This window comes from Centroberyx gerrardi, chromosome 16 (assembly GCF_048128805.1).
Source record: "Centroberyx gerrardi isolate f3 chromosome 16, fCenGer3.hap1.cur.20231027, whole genome shotgun sequence".
NCBI lineage: Eukaryota > Metazoa > Chordata > Actinopteri > Beryciformes > Berycidae > Centroberyx > Centroberyx gerrardi.
In genome coordinates, this window is record NC_136012.1 from 2153798 (window position 1) to 2179739 (window position 25942).

Here is a 25942-nt window from a genome sequence, read left to right on the forward strand (position 1 = left end):
ATTTGGTCATTTGCATTTGACTGGAGTGAAAAAATTAAGTGGAAATTTGTGTTGATACTTTTGGAAGCAGAATTTGTCTATTTCAAATAAAAAAAAATCAAATCAACCTAGAACGACTGCAAGTTGTATTCAAAGCACCGCACATTAGGCTAAAACCAACTGAGAAATATTCATAGATGACGGCTAAAACTATAAGCAAACTGGTGTGCCTTGCTGGTCCTTGTCAGTTTCATTTGTTTCCCCCCAATTAATTCCTGCCAGTGATAGAAAAGCTGAGGAGAGAGATTATCTTGGCCACTGTTGTCGTTTAGGCATCACTTTATTCACCCAAAGTCTCTGTCTTCACCTTTCACTGATCCCCATTGAATAATCCAGTCGATTACCGGCCAACACTAGCCCTAACGAGGTAGACAGAGCTCTGCTGTCAATCACTCAGTCCATCAAAAACTCATTTCTCACGTCTCTTTCCTTTACTTGCTAAAGCTTTTCTGTTATCTAAAACCAATGTGTCACTCTGAATGACAAGTAAAACCACTAGACATGTCTGAACAGCCTAGAGATTTTCTTTCTTTTCCACCTGGTGATTTGCATGTATTTATGTAAAAAAATACACTTGTCTTATCAGCCTAAATCACAGAGGCTGCAACAGAGATGAGTCCCATCCCCACTCATGTAGACCTTGTAGATTCTGCCTATTTTCCCAAATATGTCAGGTATGGTCACTGGCGGGAAATCTTCTCCACAAACAGGAAGCAATGAATCAAAACCTAAGAGTGAAATATAAACTGTTCCCAAAGCAGCAGTGAGGGAGAGCTCCGTCCAGAGAAAGCTGGACTTACCAACGTTAGATCTTTTCCTCTCTCATCCCTTTGGAATCCTTTGGTATAAAGCATCACAGACTGGCCGGGTTGGTAAACATCCTGACAGGATTTCTGGGCACTGAAGTCAAATAACTCAAAAAGCTACCTCTCGCTGCCATTTGGGACCGCCAATGTGTGAAAATTGCAGAGCGCAGCTTTAAAGGAGGATCATTCGAATGTCCACTACACACGAGACAAACCTAAAACTCTTTGTTGTCTCGTTTGAGGTGGTTGAAGAATAATCCCATGCAGGAACACAATCCGAACAAGCACAACATATATATTATGGCATTGTAAAAAAAAAAAACAGCATTGGAAGCTGTGTTAAACTGATACCAGAAGGATATTTAGGTACCGATTTCACAAAACAGGTAGCAGCTATGGACGACTACAGATGTAGATGACATGGGTTTTAATGTTGGTGAGTCATTCCTCTAAATAGGTGTCTTTTGGACAAAGTGTTGTCTAGTCTTCCAAGTATCCATTTTCCATCTTAACATTCTATCAGAAAGAGAAAACGTTTGAGTCCAACACATTTTTGACACAAACCATAACATCTCAACCTTGTTACTGTAAAGTGATTTCAATGCATGTTTATAAAAGCTTGAACATTTTCTTACAAATTAATCGTCAGTTATTCTACCACTATAATATGTAAAACAATGTTTATTTAATGAAATGCCTTTTTACTTTACATACATTACATTTGAGTTGAGCATCTTAAAGTGTTGCTTTCCTTTGAAAAGAAATGCTATTATTGAAAGGATTTCCCAGGATTTCTTCTTTTAGAATATACAATTGGTCTCTTCTTCCCCTACACATACAAACAGATATTTGGTGAGGCATTATTATCAAAATACTGTATATCTAAGTAAAAGGGTTGACAGTTGGGTAACAGGGCTGATGACAGTAACAACATTTAACTGTAACAGAATTTTTTGATTCAAGATTGACATCATATTTGCTTAAAACCCTTGTACTGTTTGACTTATATGACATATGTACAATATTTAATCACACATTTTAATTAATAAATAGTTTTACAGACATTTTTCTAAAAAATGTCAACCCTGTTACTGTACATGGCAACCCTATTACTTTGCACAAGGTAACCGTGATGACATTTAAACTTATATTGGCCATCACTCCCCATGTGATGAAGAACATGGGAACACATGGCATGCATGTAGTAAGGGTTTACATGCATTTATTAAATAACGTAAAAAATGTGACAATTCATTTTATATCCTTTGAAATATGGTGTAACAGGGTTGACATGCGTTAATTACCATCAGTTCACATCACATTTTAAAACATTCAAAAACAAAGACAAAATAGTTTTGGGAAACTTACTTTCCTTCTAATTGTTGTTCTCCCACCATGAATATGATGTCACTTGCTGAAAATCATATGATTTGTGGAAAAGATTATTTTTATTGGGGAGTTTCATGACAGTAACTGGGTTGACAGTAGATTTAGAGATACAAATGTATTTAATCTTCTTTTACATTAAAGTGTATTAATTATGATAAATGATATTATAAGAGAAAGAAGACAACTAAGGCAATACAACAGTTATTCAAGTATTATATTATTTGTAGATTTTAATAGTTTTATTTATATCTTGGGGACATTGCAAATGGCTTAGATTTTATGAAAAAAAGTACAAAAAAGTCACAAAATACACTCTGAGGTAATACAATTTACAATATATAATAATTTACAACAAACACTTTGAATGAAGTGTTAAATGTTGTAAATATTTTACAGAAACTACATTGAAATATATCAGAGGGACTTAAAATGCACCGATTTGGAGGAATGACCCCGGTGCAGGCCGTTATATGAGCATGTATTCAGCATCTAAATGCCAGGTAGTTGAATAGTCGTCAATTTGCAGCTCATTAGCCTCTTAGAGTCCCAAAACGCACTGGGCTTCTGCCTAATGCATTCATAATCACCATGTTATTGCAGTTATAGAAAAATGCTAACTCAGTACATAGATCCATTGTTAATCTTTTAATCCTGGCCAATGTATAGATTTCCTACAGTAAACCTATAGCTTTACCATTTTTTAATATATATCTCAACATACATACCTAATGTTGTTACTCTAGATTTTAGATGGAAGAATAGTGTTCTTATCTATATTGTTAGTGCATCTTTTTATGTGCAGGCTTTCAGGGCAGCGACCTTCAGAGATCCATCAGCTGAGATCCACTCTCTTTATTCTTCTCACATCACTTGAAAGACTCCTTATCCCTCAACCCTTTCTTCCTCTTCTCTCTCCAACCGTACTCAAATCTTTTCCTCGCCTCTCCCCCCAAACCCCTCGCCTCTCCTCGTGTCTCATCCCTCCTCAACCGTACTTAACCGCTGTCTTCTCCTCTTCCCCCAACCCCTCTTAACCCTTCCACCTATCAGCCACATATAACGTTGGGGGAGTGGTGGTGGTGGTGGGGGGGTGGGGGGTTATGATAGATAGCCGGTGGGCACCTTGCCAGAGATCTGTCAAGACAGTCACCACTCTGCTTAATTATGATATTGATTGGTGCTGAATGTAATTTGGTGTGAGTGTGTGTTCGTGTGCGAGTGTGATCTGCCATGACTACTGATCCCAACTTGACTCTTCCCAGGAAAGATGTTGACGTTGAGTAGGTGCTGATAACACGGCCTGCACTAGTGTTGAAAACCTGTGTAAATACAGCGCCAAAATGAGACAATGTACATAGTCGTACGTAGCTGCTATCTGCATTATTTTGGGAAATCAGGGCCAAAGTCTGCCTGAAAAAAGATGCAATCCCATAATAACAGCATTAAAGTGTAACTGAACCCCAAACCCATATCTGTGGTGAAGCATCTAATGGTGAAAAGTAGGGTACTGCACTGGCAATCTGCTATTGGCTGGTCTTTGGTGCCAGGTGATGTCACCTTCTATAGAGCCTGGCACCAAAGATCAGCCAATAGCAGATGGCCAGTTCAGTACCCTACTTTTCACCAGTAGATGTCTGGCTTCAGCAAAGCCAAAATAAAGTTGAGATGACATCTGTAGTTGTCCTTAGTGCTACCTGCATTGTTTTAAATGTCTTTCTGATATCAGTTCAAAACAGTTTCCAAAGCTGTATGAAAGGTGCCATATTATTCCGTTTTCATGATTTTGTTTTCAATTATGCTGTGGTTCAGAATAAGAACAGTGTTCTTCGTGATGTTTTGCAATTAAATGTAGTTTAGTTAAAAGGGTATTTATTTAATGAATTTGAAGAATAAGTCCTTACAATACTGGACCCTGATTGGCTGACAACACCAGCTCCTCTAATTCAAATGAAGTAAACCTGCTGAGTGGAGACATTCCGGTTCAAATGCTGCAAACTGGCCTGATTAGAAGAATTTATGTCATTCTTTAGTGAGTGAGCCAATCAGGACCAAGTCCAATTGTAATGCGTTTACTGGAGTTAGCCTAAACTGATTTTTCAAAATGCAACAGCTTTAAATTTAACCACTCAAACAAAATCTTAATTTTAACAATGTCTTCAATAAACATCTTTGATCATCTATGTATATAAAAAGAGAACATTTTGAATTCTTATAATAGCGCCCCTTTAATTGATTTTTTACCGTGCCATAATATCATATTGTGAAAACTTTGTGGCTGTTTGGATTGATGTTGATCCTGGCCACCTACTGCATATCACCGTGCGTCAAATCCTTGCTGGGTTACAGCAGAGATGGAAAAAAAGGTTTCCCCCTGAAGCTATGAGGGGAGAATCAGGGCATATCTGTTTGCAAACACATGCACCACTGCAGGCCTACTGTACAGCAACCACATCAGACCATGCATAGAGAGTGTGCATGTGTGTGCAGGCGCTCGCTCTCTTCATCAGGATTCAGGGAAGGCTTCAAGGAGGAATACATTATCAAACTGTGATAGACTCTAAACCCCTATTCATACATAATAAATTATTCAGAGCTCTGTAAACTAAACTCAAAGTCAATGATAAATGCGATCCAGTCACCATAGCGCTCATCCACACTTCATTAGGCCGGCATGAGTGTGGTGGAGACTAAAATAACAACAGAGAGAGGGGTGAGGGGGTTTCACGTTGGCGCTGGGAGCAGGGTGGAGTGAGAGAGGGATTGAGGAACGGAGGAAGAAAGAGAGAGCACAGGGCGAAAGGATTAGGAGCACGACAAAGACCGACTTTTACCAATCCCTCTAATAAGAATTCTTGTGGCACATATACATTTAAAGGCTCCTTCTCCGAGGTGCTTTCTGGGATTTGATTCAGACTTGCGGTCTCGAGTGTTTTTGGGAGAGTCAGTCAGCAAAATTTGTGTTTATGATAAAAAATCCAATTAAATAGCATGCCCTGTGGGCTTTGTAAGTTTAAGACCTAAACACACTTATCATGCATATGCAAGCCGCGCAAGCGTTGTCTCTAAAATATATCTCGGTTGTTGTAAATGCGGAGAGTGTACAAATTCATTCGCAGCTGTCCATTCTCCGCTAAGATAAGGCTCGCTGGACGAAGTTAGATGTCCCGTTTGCTAAATAACAGACGCAATGTCATGTGTGCCTCCCTCCCCGTTGACATGTTTAACACTGATGTGTGTGATGTAGTATTAGCTGAACGGTTCCTCCAGGGTACATTCCCACTCGTGTGACTAGAAGGCATTGAAGTCAACATTAACAGCACATAATGCAACTGTCTATCAGAGTGCGACTAGGAGCAGAAGCCTCTGAATTGCATTTGGCACGACTAGTAAGAGCACTTTGTGTCACTGCACAAAATATGCTTTTGCAACTATATCCGTAGATTTATAAAGTCAGTAGGGAAGTCTGGCAGATCTGATTTTCTCATGTTCACATTTATCAATACACAGGATATGATGTTACTATCCCTTGTGCCATAATCCAAGGTGACCATTCATATAGAGGCCCAATTCAGAGTTTAACAAAATGATATACTACCATACAAATGATGAGTACCATAGAAAACATCAGGCTATACCGTCATAAATCTACAGCACCATAAGACAGGCAGCAACATTCACCAGCTACCTACTCTAGCTTTCAGGGTGAGTGAGTGCAGGCAAGTCATTGGTGTTATCAAGTGGCACCTTCCTTCACCGATGTTACACACTACTGTCTACTGTGACTGTCCAGTAAAGCAGAAATACATATAAAAGTAATTAAGTGTATAATGCTCCATCCGCTCATCCTAAAAATGGAAACATAGAATAGCTTTGCTTGCTTTTCCTCAAAAGCCTCTCTAGTGTTCATTCTCTCTTCCTTTCCTCGTTCATCAGTCTCCAGATTCAATCCAGGCATTTTCTCAAACAGTGATCCGATTCGACGCTCTGTGCCAAATTTGAATGTAACACTAGCGCTTTGTTGTTCTCCCAGACAGGTTGAAGCATGATACAGAAAAAAAAACATGTAGCTGCCTTTTAAAATTTCAGTGTAGTGTTGTATCTTGACTGCAAGTTGAACCTGTCGATTGCATGGATGATTCAGCTGACAGACACGTGGTCACAGTTTTGAATTTGCTCACTCTGTATCCAGTCAGGAATGGGTTTGTGAAGCTGTGGGCCATTAAATTTTTGTGTGTACTGATATGCATTTGCCATAGTTTTGGGGACCCAAAACTATTGCATCTTTAACGGATTTATTATCAGTAGAAGACTGTGGTGGTAATGGGTAGTTCTCAGTGGTGAATGTTAAAAAGGAGCGGGCATAATCAGTTGACTTCCCTAGATAAGTAAATGTCAACGAGCCAGGCAAGTTAACATATTGATTATTGGACACAATTAACCCTTGTGTTGTATCAACGCCATGGTCCCACTTACGGTGTTTCGACCTTTTTCGGGCAGCCCTTTAAAACTCTTTATTAGCCACCATAAAACATTAGATGCCCACCTCTTGTTGTGTTACACCTTTTAACAAACTTAATTCCTAATCATTATGACAAGATATACACTTCTTTTCAGAATTTACAACCTCTAGCCCACATTTAACTGAAATTATTCCACTTGTTTTTAAGAAAAATAACCACAATTAATGTATTATTGTATAGTAAAGACTACAGGAAACTATTATCACAAGCTAGGATGTATCAAAGTTTAGAGGCCATATGTTGACTGCCCCCACATAATGGCATCTTTTGTGTTTCTGGTCAAATCTGACCAAAGGTATTACCTATTCGTTTTCTATGGCTGCCTAGATTTGACCAGAAACAACACAGATGTCCTCAGTTTGAATAACCTACCCTTCACCAACAGCTGTGAACAATGATTTTTGGGGTTCTGATACCTAGTGTGAAGGATGTCATGAAGCCTTATAGCAATCAGATAAACTAAACCATATTTATGACAGCAAAAATATGTAAATGAGTCAGATTTGACCGTAGGACAACATGAAGAAAGATACTAGCAGCACTTCAGATATCCCCAAACTACAGGTGTTTGTGGAGGCCAGGAATTGTACTGGAAAGTAGGTAAGAAAACATGAAAAACTATGATGAAGGCATAGGCCAATATGCCCAGTTTCTTTAAAAATGTCTTTGCCCTCTCCTATTAAAGGCTTTTTAACTTTCAAACCCACATCAATGCTTGGATTTAGATATTTTATGCCACAAGAACAAATGTGTGCTCATAGTATTTCCTTTCTTTCATGTGACTAATGTCCAGGAATTGGAAGTAAAGTGGAGCCTTGGCTCCAAGTGTGCAGTCATCTTTGTTTTGTTCTGCCTTCTGAGGAACAGACGACAAGATTGTTCAAAAAGAAACCTTTCCGACACTTTTCCATTGAGGTAAATATCAGTTTTTTAGAAAGTTGTTTAGAAAAATGTTATGGTCATTTTATCATTTTATGCCCTTTTTGGAACTCTACTAAACAACCAGGCCCCATTCACTTCAACTGTTTTTTAGAAAGCTGGTGGTCGTATGAAGGTGCGACATTCATGGGGGCGAGTAGATAATGACAGGATTTTCATTTTGGTGTGAACTCTGCCTTTCCTATCTTGTCAATCACCAGATTTTGAATGAAAAGAGAGATAAATAGTAAGTGATAAGTGAATGTTTTTGTTTTTGCTCATAGTGCAAAGAGGTTTGGTAGCCCACACTGCTGTTCTGCTTGGTATTACCACCATTCACTTGTTCTGTCCCTATTCCCTGCATCCTCCACTCTCCTCTTGTGTTCACTTGTTGTGTATGAGTGCTTTTTGAGGACAGAGTTTGAATGTCTATGTGTGTGTGTGTGTGTGTGTGTGTGTGTGTGAGGGAAAAACAGAGTTTGAAGTGTTTGTACCTGTGTTGACTACAGTATCTTCATGCTTGCAGTATGTGTGTCAGTGAGAGAGAGAGTTAATGTCCGTATAATCTGCTCACAACTGGAATGATTAAATGTTGCACTCTGAATCCCATAAAGGCAAGAGGAGGCTAATTATTTAATCATGCTAACTGGCTCTCCTTTGGTATCTGACACAGTCCAGCCACATGCCTTCTCAGCACTTCCAAAAATCTGACATTTCCCCCACAACCTGCAGAAAAATGTCAGCATTCGAACAGCTGTGCTGCTTAATATGCTTTTGAAAGTGACATGCTGAGCACCATCTATTAAAAATACTCTTTTCTCTCAATCGCTGCAAATTGGATGCTGTTTGGGCTCGACTTACTGAGCGGTTCTTGCCATCTGTGACATTTATGTCCGAGATACAACACAGAGCAAGGGATGGGCTTTGCTCATGTGCTTAAATGGCAATTAAGGAGCTGCTCTACGTACTATTTTTACTGCAAGAAACTGCTGAACAGAAAGAAAATCAGTCCAGAAAAGTAGAGATAAAAAAAAATAAAAAAAAATACCAGGTCCACTTTAATATGTGAGTTCTGTATTCTAAGACAAAATTGAAAATTGATAAATCATTAAGAGTTAAACCTGATATTTTTTAATACTGCTAAACTATTATCAAAACAAAACATCAACATAATGTTTATAATATCTAGAAAATAGTCAGTTTTATACAATAGGGGAGAGCGGGGTAACTTACCAGTGGGTAAGTTGAATCGCCCGCTGTATCCTAGCAATGGTAAGCATTATGTGTCATATGACCAGGCATTTAGGAAGAGACTTTCATTTCACCATGGCTGCGATGGAACCAGCCACATAGGTCAAGTAGTAAGTACATTTATGCTCATAGAACTGTTTTTTGCAACAAAAAGTAAAACTTTTTACTTCATTGTTTAATGGCTGTTGTCTCAATACCTATTTGTACATATATACAATAAATGTTGGTCTACTACGAAGGACTAAAACCACATGAATTAATTAGCAAAAGGTTAGCAGTGATAGTAGACAACTTTTTTCAAAAAGGTGGCTAAGTTGAGCCAAAAGCCATGGGGCAAATTGAGCCAAGGGACCAAGTTGTATTTTCATTCTTCTTTCGTTTAGCTGCATTCTAAACAGTTAATCTGAATCAACATCCTGAAATATGGATGGAAGCATTTGTTTTATTTCTGTCTCTTTTTTCCTTGCCAAGATAACATTTTGAGTAAAAACGGTCTCATCTTATCCCGCTCTGCCCTATGTTTGAAAGAAATCATCATAAGCTTTACCTACATGGCTGTGGAGGTCAAAGCCCATGTATATGTATAATCGACTGCCAGAATCTCTGCCATCGCTATGTGTTGTGGATCTTTGTGGTTATTGTTGTTTGTGCAAAAAGTTAATGTGACGTATATCTGTAGTCGGTTATTTTTGGTTACAGCCAAACAACAACACAGAGCATTTTGGGTGGGAGGGTTTTATTTTCTTTTGCTGTTTATCATTATCTTAAGATCTTGAAGATAGAAATTATCATCTATTTCATCCTTACTGCGAGGTAAAAAGTGATCGTTAAATGTGCCACGCAATCTAAAAAGGCTTGATGCATGGCTAGTGCTACGCTTGCCTATGCACTGTTTCAATGTGATGATGGTGTGGTGATAAACATTTCAATCATGTAATTATCCATGAGTGGCACATGGGAAATCATAGCTTTGACTCTTCTATCACGCGAAAAACCCCACCGTGAGAATAAACAGCATATGAAAGACAAGCAATTGTGGACAGCATGGCACCACTGAGAACAAGCAAGTTGAACAGACTAGCATCACACCAAACTACAGTCTGTCTACCCAGTATAACTTAATTGAAGGAGTACACATCTGTTTTATAATATTATGATGCTAGCTCTTGTTATGCCGCCTTAGCTGTGTGTGCTTTAATATGTTGGACTGCATATTTGTTCAGATTTAACACCTGCTAGATGAAAAAAGAGGGCCTTCAAACACAAAGACTGGCTTTCACTCAAGACCACCAGCCGCTCTGTCAAAACAGAGATAAAAAAAAAAGAACATACTCGGATATGAGGATAAAGAGTTCTCACAGCAAGAGTTCTCTAACATGAATACTAAACCAGCCTTCCAGTAGTGGCAGAATAGCAAGGCTAGAGCTGTTAACGTGGTGTTATCAGTGCAATTTCACAATTAATCAAAGTTGTACGTAGATAGAAGCAATGAATGTTATTCCTTTCCACAGGTAGGCTACAGCTTTCACTTCAAAAACCACATCCTTGTTTGATGGGCAAAGGAAATAACAGTAAAGCAATGCTCTTTCTGCTGCAAAAACCAACCTAAAACTATTGGCCTGTTTTTTTCTTCAACATCCAAAAACACAGTCTCTCTTCAGTTCCAGGCAAGTACACACTATAACTTAAAGGATAAGTTTGGCAAATTTGGACCTATATATAATTTGTCCCTTACATACCTGTAGTACTTGGATCCACAGAGAATATTGACTCCAGAGTCAGCTGTCGGTTGAAACGGCAAGCTCTGTTGCTAGGCCTCTTGCTGCTAACAATGAGTCCAAATAGCAATAGTCCACCAGTAATAATATTAATATTCAGTAACTATATACATCAATCCACAATGACGTTAACATTTTCACCATCTACAAAGCATCCTATGGAAATTAATGCTTGGCTCCCACAGAGTAGGTTTAAAGGTGCAAAGTGTCACATTTTAACATCAATAAATCATTACCACATTGATCTTGAGACATTAGTAGAATAACCGTAAACAAATGAGACCATCGCTGATAAGATCGGCAGCCTCTACACTGCATTTTACGTTGTGTGACACCAGATTTGGAGGGAAATTTGCTGGATTGCTTTACGACACAAAACAGGAAGAGGGCGCTGTTCTTCCAGCACAAACGGAGCTAAAGCTTTCACAGTTTCAGGCATGGCAGATGGTGGAAACTGTTAAAGGCAGATGAAAAGATAAATTACATGTTTATCCTTTTCAGTGAGACCAAAGAGAAAACAAACAAGAATACACTATGTTGCGTGATAGTAGGCTCCATGCTAACACTTTAGCGTACACTATGTTGAGTGATACAAGGCGACTAGCATTATCCAAAGTAAGACCTTTTAGTAATAAAAAGTTGTCAGTGTTTTTCCCTTGTAAGGCCTGTACATTCATAAATTATATTAAAAAAAAATGTCACAAAATTAATATAGCTGATGTAGCCAGGTTTAATTAAGAGTAAGAGTGATGTTTAATATTGCAGTTTCCCATTGCCCACCACCTTCACTTCTTGTGGAAACAAAACTGTCTCAGGGGAACAGAAATTAAAATGTTCCTATTGAAAAAGCATAGTTGGCTATGTTCTCTCTCCCTTCTCAGAATGCACGCTGCAGAAACACACACACACACACACACACACAGGATGGAATATTCTACCGGCGCAGACACAACGCTTTGTGTAGCTGCAATGCAAATAAATTGATGGAAAGAAAATTACTGAGCTAGGCCAATAATAATTAAAAACTTATTGAAGGCGATCTTCCTTCCAACTTCCCGGGGAGGGCCTGTCACACACCACACACACAACCTGATATTCCTGGACCAGCTTAATCACACTGCATAAAAAACGTCACATGCAGAGGGAGAGTGTGTGTGTGTGTGCCCAGCCTGTGTATGACAGAGCTTCAGCAGAAAGCGAGGAGCATAAAACATGAAAAAACACAACTGAGCCCGACCCAAGCCCTAAGTATTAATTTAAAAAAGAAGCCCTACCCGGCTTGCTGACATATAGCCTCGGGTCCCATTGAGTCCCCTATCACTGAACATAGTGTATGCTAAAGTGTTAGCATGGGGCACTGGAGCCAACAATCTACCAGGTACCCATGGATGATTTTGGTGTCTATGTTCTCATCACTTAACGGCTAAGTTGATTCAGTTCAGAATGTCAACTTCAACTTACAAACTGTTGGATGCCGAAACCTCCTAAAGCCATCTGATACTGCAACTCAGATTTGTTGAAGCATGCTGAAGCATTAATAGTTGGACACAGTTCAACAGGTCAGGAAAGAGACAATGTTCAACCATAATATTGTCCTTACTGGTCACGTTTTCTCTTCAATTCATTACATTTTCCCTCTTTTTTTCTTCTGTGATTTGTCTGAAAAATCTAAAGAGAAATCTATTTCCTTTGTTTTGAGCGAAGAGGAGAAATTGGGCAATTTACTCCACAGGACACCGATAATATTGTGCAAAAATGTCCGGTACTGGAATATACTGTCAACACCTGCTCTATCTCTCTCTATCTGTCTGTCTCTCTGCCTGTCTGATTTGGCTAAAGAGTCACCGTATGCAGTGACCCACCTTCTATTTTCACAGGAGCACTCACAGGCTGGAAATGGAACATTACGACAACGGTCAAAATTACCTCTTCATTTCACCTCACTCCCTACGTTCTCCATTTGCTGACGCCAAACCGGTGCACCGTCTAACCTTTTATGAAAAACACAAAATGGATTTAGTCGCAGAATATTCTATATCAAGCAGGTGCTTGAGCGTGACATTCCTCTGTAGGGGAATCCTTGACTTCTCCCATCTGCGAAGTGATGTTTGGCTAAGAGATCTGTCAGAGATGGAGGAACTGTAAGCCTGCTGATGGAGTGAAGCCAGCGCCAGGTCTAAAATAATGGCAGCACTTGACTTGAGCTGCTGAATAAATCAATGGAAGAGATCTGAGTGAACGATGGAGAGAGTCTGCCAAGATACAGGCTGCTTGAAGGGTTTGCTGGCCATGTGTTAGACTCCCTGTGTGTGTGTCGGAATGCAGTGAAGCAACTGATAATGTAATGTAATAATTTTTATAATGTAATAAAATGACCCTCTAAATGGGATAAAAATGTAATAAAACCTAATAATTTAATAAATATGTGGTTAATGCCATAACATCACATTGAATTTTTTGTATTTGTTTTTATTCTTTTATGGGTTTTTTTTTTTCCTGTAAAGCACTTTGAACTGCATTTGTATGAAAATGTGCTATACAAACAAACTTTACTTATATTACCCAGTGATTATGACTTTATAAAGGGGTGTAACCTATTTTTAACTGATGATGTAATAATAATATTGCCTAAGAATGCAATAACTGCATTAGTCAATGTTATTCATCATTTAAAATTATCATCAGTTAAAATTACATTATCTGGCTATTGATCACATTAACATTACATTTTGTTTTAGCTTTATTAATTTTGAACCTTGATTACATTAACCAGGTTCTCTGATTACATTAACAGGCTTTACTTTATTAATTTTCAACCTATATAGAGGAACATTTTTTATTTTTACATTATCATTGTGGAACACCCCTTATGAAGTATTTCAGTTAATGTAATAATAATTACCTAGGGATTTATTCCGTTAACAGGCTTTATTACATTTGCAATCCATTTAGAGGAACACTTTATTACATTTAGACAAGTTATGACATTACTGTACATTATCAGTTGCTACATGCATACATATTGAGATTGCGTATGCACTATTGGCATATTATATGAATTTGAGCTTGACTGTGTTTGATTGTGTTATACTGGTTTGATAATGCGAGCCTGTATGTACCTCTGAGTTTGTGTGTATGTGTGTACTCGTGCACAGGCGTGCAGGTACAGTTCATGCACACATTTATGTTTGTTTGTTTGTGTGTGTGTCTGTGTGTGTGTGTGTGTGTGTGTGTGTGCGTTCGTGCATGCCAGGGTCGGACATTAACAGCAGCTTAGGGCAAATGTCCTTGAAAGTTCATGAAATGCTGGTGAAATTAAAAATGAGGGGAAAAAAATGACCCCGATAATTAGGAGTACCCTTCTTTGCATTTCACCCTGTTCACATTTTATTCATTGAGCTGTCAAACAGTCAGTGTGAATTTGATTACTGTCCCTTGTGGGCCACTGTAGGTGATTCATATCCGCCTATGACCAGGTGATTCTTTCCAGTGCGTTCTGTGTGAGAAAGATGGAGCGGTTTTTGATCAGAAAACAACCTGAAGCAGTCTGAAGCAGTAGGAACTGTTGGCACCACGCAGTCAGCAGTGGAAGGAAGAAGAACCCACACAAACCACTGCATCAACAAAAGATAAAACAACCAATATGGTAAAAAACAATGGAGGGGGGAAGATGGACTGGTTGGGGACAGAGAGGGGAAAACAGCACCATCCTCTTCTGTAAGGCCTGCCGCCAGGTTCCAGCAGTGGGAAAGTTAATACAAATCTTAGTGGTACAAACTCAGTGTTTATTTGTCAGTACGCAATGCAAATGTATTATATACTCTGGAAAATAGTTAATTTCTTATCCTGGTGTGTGCCGCCTGTAAGATATTATGTGGTAATCAAGTCATCCTTTGCTTAGGGATGGGATACTTGCAATGAGCCAGACGGATTCTAGATGGTGTATATCTGGACTGAGCCAATGAAAGGCCAATTGTGAGGATAAGGGGGTCAGTCTACGTAATTTTCAATTCATTCAATTCAGGCGTCTGTTGTCCAGACAGGGCTGATGACGTGTCAGTCTCCGTCAGATTTGGTGACTTTTTCTGGAAGGATGGATCCGTCACCATCCATTTAGCCAATTAGAATCAGCGTAGTAGGCGTTCCCAGGTTAATTTTGGTGAAAATGGTAGCGAACACCTTGGAGGAGGCTCTAGTTAATGCAGTGTACCCCATCCCGTTGTTGTACGACTCTTCAAAGGGTTGGGATGATTATAGGTTTGCAAGGTCGTTTTTTTAATTGAATTCTAAGCCTTCAAATCCTACATGGCTTCCATGTTTTCTTCTTACTGTTCTGCACCCACCACTTCACATTCCAAAACAACCCAACGGACAGAAGTCCATGCGCCAAAAGTTCTGTCTAGTTTCTGACGGATCAGTGTGGCAGCCCCCTAAAGTGCTGTTTTTCTTTTCAGCACCGCTGCTCAAAATGTGCTCTCCCTTGAATGACAGCATGGGTCAAGCCTGCTGGTGCTGCAGATTCACTGGACAGCTGTTACCATGAAGCGTAGCTGCCTAGAAAAACCAGCCGATGGAGGGGAGAAACATTACGCCCACCATGGAGGGGCATAATCAAATCCAAGAATACCAAGTTGATACTTATGTTATGTCCTTGTGGAGAAAGTTCTTGCAAAGTTTTCATGGAGAGAGGAAACGTCTCGAAAACATGAGGACAGGGTCTGAGATGGTGCTGAAGAACAGAGAACATCTTTACAGTTTGAGATGGTCTGAAGAACAAAGGACATCATTACAGTTTTACATGGACTGAAGAACAGAGAACATCCTTACAGTTTTAGATGGTCTGAAGAACAGAGAACATCTTTACAGTTTGAGAAGGACTGATCATCTTTACAGCTGAAATGTGCTGAAGAACAGAGAACATCTTCACAGTTTTAGATCAAGAACAGAAGAGTGTTTGGATGTGACGCATTGTTCTTGCAATCAATCTTGGGGCTTCCCATTTGGTCAAGTCACCATCTGATGCATCCTAGGTTGGCCAGTAAACTTTAGCAACCTCCCTCCTTGGCATTCTTTTGTTTTGGAATCGTACTTTGGCTGTTTGATACCAGCGCATCATGGAGGACACAAGAACGCACACATATGCATATTTTTTTATCAGCTATCAGACCAGAGGTGTCAGACCAGATGACCCACAGGAGGACATCGCGAGAGGGAATCGATAGACAAATACCTTCTAGCTGGATGAGTCCTCTTTCATAAATTATTGGTCTTTCGTTGGGAATTTGTGCTGATTCCCTCTTTCTCAGTCTTTCTCCATAGCCTTTTACATCCAGGAGGGACCTTGGTTTTGGCCGGACTCTGTCCCTTTCTGGACCGTGTGTGCAGTGGTCCAGAAAGGGACAATGGACAGCCACTGATTACTGTAGCCTATCCCTGGTGGGAGATATTGGGGGAGAAAATCATATTATTTTGATTTTATTCGAGTTTCATTCAGGTCGGCCACCAACCATGACAGACATTTATTTCTTTTGCATATTTTTTTCTGTATTGTGCTTTTGTTGTGCCTTCCATTTAATACAGTGGGGTAGACATGCTCCCGCTGTGACAAGACTCTGGTCATAATATTCCACATATGGGGCCATTAGTGGAATAGCAGGTTTCAGTTACTGCTCTGTCCTTTTGGGACTGTGTATTCATTTACTATTATGGTGCTAAATGGGGAAAAAAACTTGTACTCCACCTCTAGACTGTTGATTTGTGTCCTGAGACTAGAGCTAGATGTACTGTAAATGTGTGAAAGTCCTCTGAAAACCTATATTCTGGGAGAAAGGAGTGTGCTGTGATCCTAAAATTGCCAAGTGTAATTCCTTCCACTGTTTCACTGTTACTGAGCTGCTGGAGAAATACTGTCCTATAAAAGGTATAGTGGCACTGGCCATAGTCCGCAGCTGTCCAGGGTCAGTGTTAGCTGCCGATTGCCACTGCCATGTAAAGCCATGTGTCCATTCCCTTTTGTATTCTGTTAATTTCAATTGTGTTTAAGTATTCTGCTTTTGAAACCGATCATTAAAGGCTGCATTATGTGTATTCTCCATATTGTATGTGTGTTCCGTGGATTGTATGAACTTAGTATACCAGAAAAGCGTTAAGTCTGAGCGTCTAAGTGTGTGTGTGTGTGTGTGTGTGTGTGTTAGTGAACAGTAGGTCTGTCCATTAACATGCTTCTTATTGGCTTGGTTCCCTAATGACTGCTGCTTGATAGCTTTTATTTCCTCATTTCCACTCCCTGAAATGGCTTTACAACATGGCCAAGGTCAACATGCTGGATGGTGATAAATGAAAGTCTTTCTGCTTCTCCCCCTCTCTCCCCATCAACGCTTTAAGTTTCTCATAGTGTATGTGAATGCCTTGTAGGCATGCTTGATTAAATCCATTCATATTGAACACAGCAACGTGAAAATTTCCATTCAAATTGTTTTAATGCTAATGTCTGGCTGTGGCTTTGAATGGAGAATGGGAAGGTGTTGGCTGTGATACTCCATCATGGTTTTAAACATGGGAGAAAAGACAATAAATGGCAACAAATTATTGTGATGATACTAAACACCAAGTCAAATGGATGTTGATCATAAGCTAATTAAGTTTGTACATTTTGGTTTGAGTCTAGTTAAACTAGCGAAGCATGGTCAGATCAATGGCAAATATGTGCTAATGTGGAACAGGAGGTTACAATCCAACTATTGATCTCTGAAGGCTTTTTTTCTCCTGCTCAAATGCAAAGTGTAGCTTTGAGCATTGCTTGTAAAAGAGAGTGCAAGAGGTCAAAGAGCACAAGGAGCGCTATTTCATTCTGGTTCTATGCAACACAAAGTTTGCAACAACTTGCAAGCTATCTAGCTTTAGCTAGCTAAAAAACATTGACAGTAACTGAAAAAAGACACGGGCGGGTTCCAAGTGATCCCGGCCTGAAGAGATTTACACAGTTAAATAGTCCGTATAATGGGGACTACCAATGGATAAAAATGAACAGATCTTTTGGAACAAATCACTTTTCCACTTCAATTTGTACTCAGTCACCAGCAGTACGTTCTGAATTAACTGATCAGCCCCACTTGCTCCTTTTCACCCATTCTCAATCAAGCCGAGCAGCAACCATTCCCTGGTTGCTACGCCAGCGAGAGACTGTAAGGATCCATGCCATCAGGTTTGGCCTTTCAGACAACAGAAGACAGCTATGTTGACAAGCATTTGGACTTCCATAACTTTGTGGCGTCACAAAGGTTCGTTCATTATCATTTTTGTAAGAAATAATAGGCTAACAAAGTGTTTTTTTCAAAGCGGTTGAGCGGTTGTCATTGTTTATTACCGGAGAGTTTTCCCTACCTGTAGCTGCCGGGCTGCGGTGTCTCACGTTACAACAAAATAAAACACTGGAAAGTGGAGAATATGGGACCTTTAAACAAGTGTAGGACTGTGGCTAAAAACACAAGCTTATACACACATAATGGGACACCTGTACAGTGGTCCATTAAGGCCCATTATATGTGTGTGGAGCAGCCTTCATGCACTCATCCTACTGGATTTTTGATGATTCTTCAATATACAATTACACACATTTAATTGCGTAGCCCTAAACAAGGGTGCATTGCTTTTTTGTCAACCCAACACAAACATTTGCACAGTGAAAACCACGACACAGTCTGATTGTATGAAATGCCATAAGCGGTGTGAGCTGGATAGCTGGAAGCAACACCTGTTACCGACGGCAGTGACATCATGTCAAATAAATACTTTTCAATATCCAATAGTGTTCCGTGGCTGCGGCTGGAGACTGGATTTGTCACCGGGAGGGAAGCACCTGTGCATCTTCTCCTCAAAATGCCGGGTTCATTTTACAAACACGCCAGCGAGACGGTGATGAGCAGATAAAAGGGGCACGAGCCCTTCTATCAAGAGCTGGCAGGGAGAGAGGGAGGTGCGAGAGGCAGAGTGGTTGCTTTTCACCTCCGTATCCATCCATCCATCTCTCCCTTCCCTCTCCTGGGGGAAAGCCACACTCCATTGGCCTTAAATATTCCACTTTCTCTCATTTTTATTCCCCCTTTCTCTGACCTTTCCCAGATAGCTCTCTCTCATTTTCATTCCCCATCTCGCTGACCTCTCCCAGACAAGCCAGCCAATTATTTCCACTTTACACCCATAAAGAGCAGCGGGGTGCAGCCGCGGTCACACAAGGGCAGAGAGGACATATGGCACGGAGCCTGTGTGTGTGTGTGTGTGTGTGTGTGTGTGTGTGTGTGTGTACACGCTGCAATGAATACAAGAGTCAGTGTCCTAGCCCTATCTCCCCGAGGGATTGCAGCTGCTTCAAGGTAAAGAACTAATTCTCTCAAAACACTGCACCACATTATCCACTCCAGCTTTGGCAATTGTCTGCAGTGCCTTCGCTGTGCCATAATTGTACACTTGTTGAAGCAAATTACAGTAGATTTCTTTCAGCCGGCGGAGAATCGCACAGAAAGGTGGATTTCCCTCCGCTATACATTCATAATTAAACAGAGAACGTCTGTCACTTGACAATGCCTTGAACGTATAATCAAAACAGTAATGAAGAAATGGCGGCGCTCGCTTTTGTTTGAGTTGCGTGCAGATCAAAGCGCCGACAGACAGGGTTATGTGGGAAGGAAAACTCCAAACTCACTTCAATTTATTCACCTGCTTAACCTGTTCATTTGTGGACTGGCATTGATTGGCTTCATTGTTTTCCCGTCTTGCCAAAAAATACAGCGCTTATTCAGAATCTGGGAAAAGAACGCGAAGAGAAATGTAAAATCAGAAAAGACATTATATTGCAATTTGACCCATACACATTGCGTGTGTGTGTGTGTTTATATGGATGTCAATACTGTATGCATGTGCCGGTTCACATGCACACGCATACATGCAAATGTATACAAAGGTAATTGATTTTTTTAAGACTGACACTTTTAGTTCAAAATTATTCAAATTTGTGTGTATGTATTATAATAATATATTAATAATTATATATACAGTCATGTAAAAGTATCTATGAAATGCTGATATCATTATCATTCACCAATATTTAGTGTAAATATCTGATCTGTTGTATAATTTATGCCATCATCTTGTAATATGTAATGTATGTAATGCCAATAAAAGATCATTGAATTGAATTGTGAATTGTAAGAGAGAGTTGCTTGTTCATATGCATTTTGTTTGCTATGGGAGTAGTCTAATTATTTTGATTACTAATTCAGCAATACTGGGGTGAGGCCAGTTTTTCTCTGCTGGGTCTGTTTCTCTGTTCTGCTGATGGACTTGGAGTGAGATTGTTTGACTGGGAGTGGATGAAGAATCCCTTTTCCTCTGACAGTGAATTTCCATGCAATTTGTTACCTCATGTGTACTGATTGTATATGGCAGGGAAAGGGGAATAGGAGGTGTCATTCATTGGCGTCCAAGATTGTAGCTTACGTTAAGATTAACGTTAGCAAAATTGTGAAAAGATGAGGAGGGAGGCTAGTTTTCATTTGATTGTTACTGTAGAGTAGACTGGTCTATTTTTTGGCTGACGATCTCTTGGTTTGATATGTTTGCTCCCCCAGACAACATGGACATAAGGAGGTTTTTTTCAAAGAAGAGGAAAGTAAGTCATCACTGGTAGTAATCAGTTAACTTCAGCTAACTAACAGCCGAGTCCCTTGTAATGGCCAGGGGCTCCCCGTTTTGACGAATAAAAGCCTGGCTGGCCCATGTATAAACTGGGTCACAAAATTATTTGCAGTTGCCATGAACGCGGCGTTGATTTCTGTCACTCGAGATAATTAGCTCTGAAAAGAGAGCTCATCTCACATGCATAGGTTTGCTTGCGCATAATATGAAGTGAACGATGTGTGAACGAAATTAGGAATCGCCCTTCCCCAGTAGATAGTTGTCAACTCTGGAGTATTCAGTGTACCGTTAGCTAGATGTTAACCAATTTTAACTATTTATTTACTGTGCACATTACATAGACAATCACAACAAGTCACAGTAAGTCAGTCTGTGTCACCCTCCTTATTATTATTTATTTTACACTTACGTGCTAGTTGACTAATATTCTACTTTTTGAGGAGCAATTTTTGGCCTACTGCTTGGGACTTTGGGTACTCTAAATTTGCAATGTCACAGACTGGTACTTTAGAGTCAGTTGTATTTACATTCAGTACAACTTGTTAGAATATATACTGCTCAATAAATAATTATCACTCCACCACCTCTCTTGACATCTAGGCGCTTGAGAGTGAGTCAGAGGCAGGGGCAGAATGCAGGGACAGTGGGGAGAGTTCCATTGCTGAGGTGAGTGATGAAAGGGATTTGACAGTTTAGAATAATTTGTGATGCAGACTGTCTTCTCAGAATTTTATGGAAATCCATGGGGATATTGAATAGGAAACATTTCAGTCAAGGGGCACCATATGACCGATATAGTCAGGAGAGCATAATTTATTTGAAAATTTGATAACTCAGTGTCATACCATTCCTAGGTGAACCATCCTATGCTATGCTCACTTTCAAACTGTAAATCCACAATGCACCCTCAAATCCATTGTCATTCATTTTAAAGGCATAGACCACCCAAAAAATTTGCCAGTGATTATCTTACCTGTATATTACTCCAATGATGAAATGAATCCATATGTCACGGCAACCCTTTTAAAGTTTTCAGTGAGTTCTCAAAATGGGTCCAGTAGGCCCAAATGAAGCCTGTATTAGAAAAATACTGGACCTCCAGTTCATGGAAAGGGTTGCTGTGACATATGGATTCATTTCATCATCATATGTCATCATGTGCCTGCCTCTGAGCTTGTACGGAGCATACAAGACCAACAAACAAGAAATAGGCTGCCATAAACAAAACGGCAGGGAGTGTAGTCAAGTAACCAGTGCTTTCAAACACAGCACAGCGTCAACATATGATACAATATGATGATTTTATGTTTTAGAAATGCCGAAAATCTTACACAGGGGATCTTTAATATTCAGTTTTTGTCAGTATAAAAAATGATAGGCCTATTCAATTTTTGATTTTTGTTTCTAGGAAGAAGAGGCAAGATTAGACAGGGAAGAGAGTGAGAGCCAGGCTGAGATATATAACAAGCCAAATCAGCCTGACCCAAGAGTCATTCCAGACCAGCAACTTCCAAATATGACACTAAGATTTCAGGAGAAGTAGTTCAGGGACTATCCATGGCTTCATTATTCTCCCAGTGCAAACGGCGTGTTTTGTTTTTATTGCATGGAAGCCTTCAAAAGACAGAGTAGCACGCTTGCAAAAAATATGGATCAAGTCTTTGTGTCAACTGGTTTTAGAAATTGGAAAAGAGCAATCAACAAATTCTCAACCCAACAACTGAGTCAAGCACACAAAGTTGCGATTCAGCAAAGAGAGGCAAGATCATGCCTGGTCAAAATAATTAAGTCAATTCATTTTCTTTCCCGCCAGGGTCTAGCTCTGCGTGGCCATGACAATGATGAAGGCAATCTGAGGCAGCTTCTGCAGCTCGGATCAGAGGATGATGATGTGCTGAAGAAATGGCTAAGTAAGCCCTCAAACAATTACACAAGCGCTGAAATTCAAAATGAGATTTTGAATATCATGGCCAACTTGCAAATACTGTACAGGGGTTGCCCACACTGCAGTACTCCATTATTATTGATAGAACCCAGGATGTGTCGGGAGTTGAACAAGAGGCCATATGTATCCGTTATGTGGATCATGATCTTGTCCCTCATGAAGACTTTATAGGTCTATATGAGGTGTCTTCAACAACAGGAAAGGATTTGGCTCGGGTGGCGACTGACGTCCTCCTGCGGTTGAACTTGCCCTTGTCCTGTCTTCGAGGGCAGACCTATGATGGAGCTGCAAACGTGTCCGGCCAAAGCAAAGGAGTTCAAGCAGTTCTCAGAGAGAAGCAACCTCTTGCTTTGTATGTCCATTGCGGTCCTCACTGTGTCAATCTTGTGACTTAGACAGCTTGCGGTTCATCCCCTGTTGTGTCTGATGCACTGAATTGGATCCACAAACTTGGCATTCTCTACCACCAGTCTGGAAAATATAAGACCATTTTTAAAGAGATTGCCCAGTCTGAAGCGGGGAGTTTCAGAACTCTAAAGCCCTTCTGCCCTACACAATGGCTTGTGAGGATAGTGGCCATTCAGGCAGTCATAGAACAGTATGAAGAGGTATTGCTTAGTCTGAAGGAAATGGCTGCATCCGGCTCCTCTGAGAAGTGCACAACCGCAAGAGGACTTCTGGAGCGCTTTCAGAAGGGGAACACTTTGCTCGGTCTTCTTCTTGCCTCGAAGAAGAAGACCGAGCAAGACCGCCATGAAGTCCTCTGTTGGGCCAGGCCATGTGGTTAAACAAAGGAAAGGCCTACATGTCAAATTAAAAGCCTACATCTGCGGCCTAGTAAGGGAATCAGAAACCTGAACTCTAGCCCACCCGCTGGGCTGGGACCTTAAACAAAGGAAAACAGCCAAAATTCCAACAGGCCCTGAAGTTCACACCTAGGTGTGAACTGGCTGAAACCCAACCTCCGGTCTCTCATTGGACGAGACTCATACGAGCCCCGGGATGTCCCCACGACGTCACCCAGAGTATAAATTCCAGAGATACCTTTCCTCACTGCCCCCTTCTTGCGACTTCGTTGGCTAACAAGGTGGTACCTGAAACGTTCGAACTGTTCTTTTGTTTAGCCGAGGCGCAGTCTTCAACTCGCGGAACGAGCCCAGACTGTTTAGTAGGGCTGCCCCCTAATAGTCGACCAAACGTTAGTTGATGAGAAGAGTCTTAGTCAACCAAGTTTTCATTGGTCAGTTAGTCGCAGGGAAAACCCCCCCCCCCCAAAAAAACCCTCAAACTCCATTGGGAGCTGCGCCTTGTCGTAAAAAAGTTATTAGACCAGGGTTGCACTTGGCGGGTGTATTGCTGGGGACCCAAGGACGTGCAGTGTCGGATTTGGTGCAATTTGGACATGTGACATGTTCAATATTAATAAACTTTGAAGAAACAAGCGAACAGCGCTCTGTGCAGCAGCGGGGCTCAAAGCAAGCGACTGATAGCCTACGCCTATTGTGTGATTTTTTTGGGTGAACCAGAGTGTATTTCACCGGTGTTTCTGACCGTGAGAAGCCGCTACTTGGGTGTGTTTTTTCCCGTGAACCAGAGTGTATTTCACCGGTGTTTCTGACCGCGAGAAGCCGCGACTTGGGTGTGTTTTTTCCCGTGAACCAGAGTGTATTTCAATTTAACAGAAATTGCAATTGCATGCAAGCATAAAGAGATCCTCAAGTTTAAATAAACAATGAGTGGTTATTATTAAAGATGGCTCTGAATTAGTCATCGAATCAATTTCTGTACTTTTAGCTTTTTAATATCTTCAAATATGTGATCTGGGGCCAACCACTTCCTCTGGATGAAATTACAAAATGTACCCATAATTTTTCTCATGCTAGTATAGCCAGATAAAAGTATCAAACCACCTGTTAAAAGGCACCAGAATACAGGAAATGACATCTACTCTGTTCAAAATTTTCTGGGGGAGGACCCCCTGACCCCCCATTAGATTGTCCCACCCACATTTTCAGTGCTTCCTACACCCATGCTGGGTAGTTAGCATGAGCAGTGATAGCCACCATGCCTGAACAGACACAGAAAAGAGAAAGTCAAACTGCATCAACAGAAAGTCCAAGGAAAAAGACGTTCACAGTACTGAACACACTGTTTGATTGACAGGTGATCTCTGGGAAGTGCAGTGCAGAAACACCACAGCAATGAGCGCTGAGCATGTAAAAGCTTTCATGAACTGGGTATAGATTTATTCACTAGTGAGATATACAAATCTGCAATAAAAAGTAGCAACATTTATTTACAGTATATGAAAATGTTGCGGATTGTTCCTTTAAATTACAAATTACCTCCTGTCACTTTGTGTCAGGTTGCTCTTAGCCTCCGCATCATTCATTCGAATCATTTAGCATACACCTTGATGGGCATGAAACCATACATAATGGATACAAATTGCCTGCCTGTTACTATGATGTATTTTTCATCAACACACCCTGGCCTATCCCTTGTCCACTGTTTGATAGGTTTAGGTGGAGAGGAGCAACATACAGAGAATGTCCCATCTGAGTCTACACTGGCCTGTCCCATCATCCCCTTTCCACTGTTTGAGCAGCTGTGGAGAGGGTCAATACTGCCAGGCCGGATAGCAGTGACAACCTTTGGCACGGACAGAGAGAGGGGAGATAAGAGGATTTTTGTCCCACACAATGAAATCGGGTTTCCATCCATGCTGTTTCCAACCACGCTTTTTGTGCTCATTCATTACTCACATGCAATATCTAGGGAACTATCCGATCTTCAGGGTCAGATTTTGACTAAACCAGGGGAATGATATGAAAAGCCTGAGGGATGAAGTTTTACTAAGAGAAATACCTTGTTGGCTCAGTTGTCTAAGGCAACATTTTTCATATCAAGGATCCCCAATTTAGTCCACATTAGAGCCACAGACCCCCATTTGATCAGATTTTTTCGCTCGGGGCCAAATCTGAGAATATTTTTATTGTTAGATATGATTTTGTCCAGAATTTCATGACTATCTGTATTGTAGGAAGAGAGATAACAGTGAAACTATCAAAAATAGTCATTCTTCTACATTCTCTAATTGTGTTCCCTTCTTGTAAATGAAATAATGCTGAAGTTTAACAATTCTGGAACCCTGGAACCCCCCTCAAGGACCCCCTGGTGGTCCCCGGACCCCACGTTGAGCACCACTGGTCTAAGGTGCTCACCATGCAACTGTAACATTCTGGGTTCAAATCCTTCGTGGAAGCTGAGCCATCTGTTCTTACTATCTTCTCCATCACTCTTCATTGTGAAATGTCTAATGCAGCAGAAATGCACTAAAATAATCTTCAAAAGGGCACTACCCCCTGAATGATATGAATATGTAATCCCATCTAAAAAATTGCAGGTACAAAATGAAATTAAACAACTTTGAAGTATCAAATAGGACTTAGTAAGTAATGTCTTTGTTTAGCAAGATAGTTTCCATTCCCATTAGCCAGCAACTATGCAATATCTTGCATAGTTGCTGGCTAATGGGCTAATGGCTAAAGCACTCAATCAGTGTTAATATTTCTGGATTATACAAGTTACACAGTAGCCTCA